Below are 6,627 nucleotides of genomic sequence, written 5' to 3'. Positions count from 1 at the left end.
CCAACCCAAATCATTCTATAATTCAATAATTCTATTCTCTGATTTGCGGAGCTCAGAAGTGCCCTAAGTGTCACCCCAGAGCCCGCGGCACTTGTCAGGTGCCCCTTCCTTCCGCAGCCCACAGCAGGGCTTAGCCCCACATCGATTTGATCTAATTTCACAGCGTCCTCCCTCTTCTGTCCGTGGCGGTAGCGGAGCCGGGCTGTCTCTCAGGTCCTACCCAAATGCGGAGCTCCCCTTGCTGGTGACAGCCGGTATGGGACCGGCTCCCGGCTCCGAGCGCCGTGCAGCGACACAAGCGTGCCCAGGTCAAGGTGGGAATCCGAAATCGAGGTGAGGGAATCATCCTCTGCCTCCCCAGAACCTGTAAGCAGGCGGCTGCCGGGCTCCGGTGCGGGTGCAAGTAAGAGCACCTCTGGCTTCTTTCCAGGCACATCATGACGCGTCAGTGAGGTTTAGGGGCGTATTCCCACCCTAGGAATGCCCTAAGAAGGGCATCACCAGGCCCACGATGTGACACCCACCTTCCACATGCTGGAATCAGCTGGAGTTGCACTGTTTAAATAAACTCGTATTATTTACTGTAGTGTGGAATTCATGTGTTGCTTGCTGGCGCAGGTAACTAGTCAAAGCCTACTGCTTCTTTCCTGACTCAGTAGTGATAATTCCCAGAATGTAACTGTAGTCTGGCTTCTTTGGTTTATTTAACAGTCTGACTATCCTATTGTTTACATAACTGAGTAACATAAAATAATATATATTCCCCTGAGCTTTGTTGCAAATATATTGAGTAGTTGTCATTATTATTGTTATTATTGTTGTTTATATCGTTGTTATAGTTTGTTATTGTTATTTGGTAATAATTTCACTTCTAGGAAAAACAAATAATTTGAAAAGCATTAGACAAATTGCTAGATTTGATTTATCATTAGAGTAGGTAAATCATCCATTTGAGTACGGTGCTTTGCTTTTGTTTCCTTGAATACCCTAGGTCCCACTGAGTTGTCTGGGGATTTGTATGACACATGAACTTCATTAAAGTATGCAGTTCACTAAAGGATCCTTCTCCTGTAAAATGCATCCTCACAGAGGAGACACACTGATGAAGAGATGTGACATCATGGCCCTTTACTTCCATATGACCAGGATTTTGGTGGCTGCAGACTCTTCTTAGTAAATTCATATAACACATTTTAGGCTGCCCCTGACAGCCTGAATTACAATATTATCATTTCCACGGAGGGAAATTGTATTCGATGTATGTGGGAAATAACAATCTGCACACAGAGTAAGGTTTTGAGACTGAGCAGTGTATAGAACAGAGCAGTGGAGAGCCCTATAATGACAGAGCATGAAAAGACATGAAAGATGCAAAATGCAGAGATACCAGAGACCAGGAGAGCCCAGGAAGTCAGATCCTTCCCCAGACAGTGCGGGCAGAATGCCTGCTAGGCAAGAGAGGAGCCTGGTTGTTCCATTAATACTGTATTTACTGCAGTGAGACTATCCACACAAACAAAGGAGTCACCAACCCAGAAGGATTAGCCTAAGTCTAGATATAGTCAAGACTGAGTTTAAAAGCAGCCTTGCAGTACTTCTTTTTTCAGGGACCTCTGGCCTCTGAGGAAGTAGCAAGCAAGTCACTTTAAGGTAGATTCTACAGTTGCTTAGGTGTGCAAATATTGGAAGCTCATAGGAGTTTTGGAAGTGTGCAAACTTTCAAATTCCATTGAAAGTAGACTCCAAAACTACCTAACCTACAGACAATCCCTTTACATTCCCAAACCTCATCTTCAGCATTTATGGTGGTTTAGCTCACTTGTGTTCCGTTTCACCATCTGTAAAGTGAACTCATGACACTTTTATATAGTAGAAGGAAGTTTAATGAGAAGACTGTTACGAATGAATCATGTATTTTTTTACAACTGGTTAATTGTCTTTTTCTGGAAACAGAGTTGCTCTTCATGAATCAATATTACTGCTGTATTTCTTAAAGATGCCTGAAATCTACTGAGTTTCTCCCTACTTCTCAAAATAAAAGGTTCCTCAGCTTTTCCCACTATGAAATCATTCAGAAAAAAAATTGTGAAAGGTTAATCAACTATGGTGATTTAGAGTGTAGGCCAAAGTCCTCTGTAGTTAGTCAATACATTAAGTATTACTCATTATGTTTAATATTAACCCTGACAGCACTCATATCCAGGACTCTCCAGACACAGATCCCAAGTACAAAGGATTATTCTGACAAGCCTTCCTACATATTCTTTACTGGCATTTTAGCCTTTGCTTGTTATTTCCATTTTTCCAATTTCACATAAGCTAAAATATTCTTTTAGTATAGGTCATAAAAATGAACATTGAGCTAGTATTGTACCAATTTTTGAAGGAAAATATTAAGAAATCATTGTCGCTGTATTATTTATTAATTTTTGGGTAAAACCCCCTTTAAATAGATAAATATTCTGATTTCTGCTCATATCAAGGCAAACTCGCATAAATTACACATCAGTTTCAGCATTGACTCCAGCTGTGGAAGCACTGGACTCTAAAAACATAAGAAACAAAGATGGAAAAAAGTGATTCAGAGCATGCATGTGTTTTGTACGTGGCATAGGGAATGACCCATTTCTAGATCATGAGAGGAAAGGTTATCTCAGCTTCCATGTTATCTCAGCTACTCTGCAACAGAAACGCACGTATTCGGAGTCAGGAGCTGCCTGTTATGACACAATAGGCTCATCCCAAGTGGGCAGCCTGCAGCATCAGTGCCCAGGGAAAGGTGGGAGATGTGACAGCAACCACCACAATTCCCTAGAGGTAAAAAATACTGCTGGCAGTAGAAGGGACAGGGAAAACTGCAAGTGTCTTTTTCCTTTTGACTCTGCAGGTGCTGAGCTTCCCCCGCAGCTGATGTTCCCCCAGGGCTGTGCTCTCTGCCCCGGTCAGGGGACCCCATGGTGGGCCACACCTCCTGGACACTCAGTTAAGTTTATTTCCCTCAAAAAAGTCAGAAATATGAGTAATCTCTTACTGCTTTCACAAACTATGTGACTTTATATACAGTTGCAAACGCTGTAAAAATTAAGTAGTTAGAACAAGATGCAAAGTTTTAAATTAGGCCACATACTCATTGGTTATGATGTCTATTTGTTATAGGATGTTGTTTGTATCTTTGAGCTGTGGTCACTGTTTTTTGGATGATATTTCTGTTCATCCCATATTCCTCTTCACCTCAGCTTAAAACCAGTATTATTTACTGGGAAAAGGTTCTTCTTTTAGAGGATGGTTGGGCTCCCCAGGGAAGTGGTCACAGCACCAAGCCTTACAGAGTTCCAGGAGAGCTTGCATAATGCTCTCAGGCACATGGTGTGACTCTTGGGGTGTCCTGTCCAAGGCCAGGAGTTGGGCTTTCATGATCCCGGTAGGTCCATTCCAAGTCAGGATGTTCTGTGATTCTGTGAATCTTCCAGAAACACCAGCACCAGCTGAGCATGCAGGACAGTGCCATACCATGTGTTGGGTTGTTTAGAGCTGCAAAGTTCATCAAGAGACTGGAGCATCTCTCCTGTGAGGAAAGGCTGAGGGAGCTGGGCCTGTTCAGCTTCGACAAGAAATAACTGAGAGGGGACCTTATCAATGTCTGTAAGTATCTGAAAGGAGGGTGTCAAGAGAACGGAGCCGGCTCTTGTCGGTGCTGCCAAGGAATAAGATGTACTGGAAGTGCCGCCTGAATGAGGAAGAACTTCTTTACTGTGCGAGTGACCACACACTGAAACAGGCAGCCCAGACAGGGCGTGCAGTCCCCCTCACTGGAGATATTCAAGAGCTGTCTGGATGCAATCCTGTGCCATGTGCTTGAGCGGAGAGGTCAGACCAGATCTCCCACTGTGGTCCCTCCCAACCTGACCCATCCTGTGGCTCTGTGATTCTGTGTTACCGGCTCCCGCCCCGCCCCGCCCCGCGCAGCCCCGAACAGTCACAAGCAGCTGGGAACGGGGCACCGGCAGCCCCCATTGCACAGAGCCCCTCGGGAATGCGGCGCAGGAGGCTGAAACACGGCTCTGGCAGCGCCGGAGGCCTGAGGGACGCGCACCCACCGGCGAGCGCCGCGGCGGGGCGGGGCGGGGCGGGGCGAGCGGGTGAGGCCCCGCCCCCCTGCGCGAGCAGGAAACTCCCGCCGTTGCCTTACAAGGGCAGGCGCGCGGCTCCCTCCGCCCCTCGCCCTTGGAATGCGGTGACCACACCGCGCTGCACCAACGCCTCAGCGGGATAGGGGGGACGACACACACGGGTTAGAGGGGCTGAGTTCGGGGCTCTGACTTTCTCCTGCAAGGAAGGCAAAGACCCCAGGGAAGGAACGCGAAGCACGGGCGCCACCGCGGGTCCTCTCCTCGACACGGGTCGTGGCGCCTGGCCGCCGAAGCGATGAGCCATGCCGCCACCTCCCCCTCATGCGCGGATGGTCTCGCCCACAGCTTCCTTCCTGCTCGGCGGGGCGGTGGCCGCTCCGCTCTCCGGAAGTGTCTCTCCAGCCGCTCCCCGACCGGGACCGTCTCCCGCCGCCGGGTGAGTCGGGGGGCTTCGCCCGCTGCCCGCGGGGCCTGGGGCCGGAGGGTGGTGGGGTGGGGGCGTCCCCGGGCCGCAGGTCGCCTGCGGAGCCGGAGTCGCTTGCGGCGTCGCCCGCCGCGGGGGCAGCTCCCCTCGGGCCTCGTCCCGGTGCTTCTGCTCTTGACGGGGATCCGCCCTGCGGGCTGGGGCTGGGGGAGACCCCGGCTCCGGGCCCCCCGACCCCGTCCTGTGAGCCGGGCAGGGCGCGGTGCGACGGGGATGATGCCCGCGGGGACGAGCTGCATTTCATGTATCATTGCAGCGAATTGTATTAAAAGATACTATTTGTCTCCCTTGCTTGGAAGGGTTCGGCTGCCTCCCGGACACATCGAGCCCTCTGCGGGTGTTTCTTCGGCTTTATTAGAGCACGGGAAGGGTAGGGCTAGGAGGTGCTGCGGTCGGAAGAGGGTGAGGTAGTGGGACTGGGTCTGTCTTCCTGCGCGTGTTTTGGAATAACCACAGCCGCACAGGGGACTGCGTGCGGTGGTTCCCGGGCTCGCAGAATCACAGAATCAATCAGTTGGAAAAGACCTCTGAAATCATCCAGTCCAACCTGTGACCGACCACCATGTGAACTGGACCATGGCACCGAGTGCACGTCCGGTCTTCACTTAAACACCTCCAGGGACGGTGACTCCACCACCTCCCCGGGCAGCCCAGTCCAATGTCTAGTCACCCTTTCTGCGAAGAAATTCTTCCTAATGTCCAGCCTAAACCCGGCGCAGTTTAAGACTGTCCTCTCATCCTATCGCTTGCTGCTTGGGAGAAGAGGCCGATTCCCACTAGGCTACACCCTCCTTTCAGTTGTTTGTAGAGAGCGATAAGGTCACCTCTGAGCCTCTTTTTCTCCTTTGCAGACAGACTCTGTTGACTCGCTGGCGCTGGATTTTGAGGTAAGTGGTTTTGAGAAACTTACTAGTGAGGAGTGTGTTAGAGTGGCTTTTAGGACTGGGTGGGACAGCGTAGGGTTTGGTTTTTGCTCGTTTGCTATTATGAAGTGTAATCTGCTCTTTATTGAGCCTTGACACAGATCTGCTGGAGAGCACCTTGCTCTTATCTCTTCCTGTTGCCGCCCAGATTGTGATGGATGTGTGACTGTATGTGATGCTGTAATTGACTATGTGGACAGAATGTGGGATTTAGCTTTGAGGTTGACTTTTGAGTTTGATGTTCTGTCTCAGTTAGTTTAGAGATTTTCTTGGCTATGGGTTGTGGGGATTTGTTGTATGGTGGTTTGGTTTTTTTTGAATGACAGATACTGCAATTATTACAATATTCACAATGTTAAAACATGAGAATGTTTTCCAAAGCATAACTTTTGGTCACTGCTTCTGAACAGGTCCAGCTTAAACCGCTGTTAGTGGGTGGTAAATTTTCACAGCTTATTGCCTGGCTCAAAATTTTTAGTTGCCCAGGTTTTTTGTCTCCCAAGGGTTTATCATTTTCCCAGAGGAAGGGACCACAGGATGACTCTCTGTGCTTCTGTAGTTTGATATCCACTGTTGTTGCTTGGCTGAGCAATAGACAGTACAGGCAGCACAAAGCAGCACTACTACCTATTTATTATTTTTTTAGTATGTGAAAATCTTCCTAAAGAAAGGTTTTATTTTCAGAAATATCTTATGGTGTGTCTCACAGGTAAGGTCCTACATTTGAAGTTTCTTGGACAGCTTCCAAAACAAGGCCCAGACCATTCAGAGTATCAGCATAATATTAAACAGCAGGGACTAAACCTGCATGTCATGACTTGCACTACCTAATGTGGAGTATTCCCAGTTTTTATCTACTGAAATTCTATTTGCAGCCTCTACTAACCCTATTTCAATTATAAAAGCGTTGGCTTAGGTGTGGATCTTTTTGTTGGGTCTTGGTTGGTTGGTTTGGGGGGCTTTTTTGGTGGTGGGTGGGGGTTTTTTTGTTTTGTTTTGGGGTTTTTTCGGGGTTTTTTTTGTTGTTGTTGTTGTTTAATGACTTGGTGAATTTATCAGGGTAAATTCTACTTTCTCTAAAATTAGGGGT

The sequence above is a fragment of the Coloeus monedula genome (genome assembly GCF_965178545.1).
Source record: "Coloeus monedula genome assembly, chromosome: 1".
NCBI classification, from domain to species: domain Eukaryota; kingdom Metazoa; phylum Chordata; class Aves; order Passeriformes; family Corvidae; genus Coloeus; species Coloeus monedula.
This window is presented reverse-complemented; position numbering follows the sequence as displayed.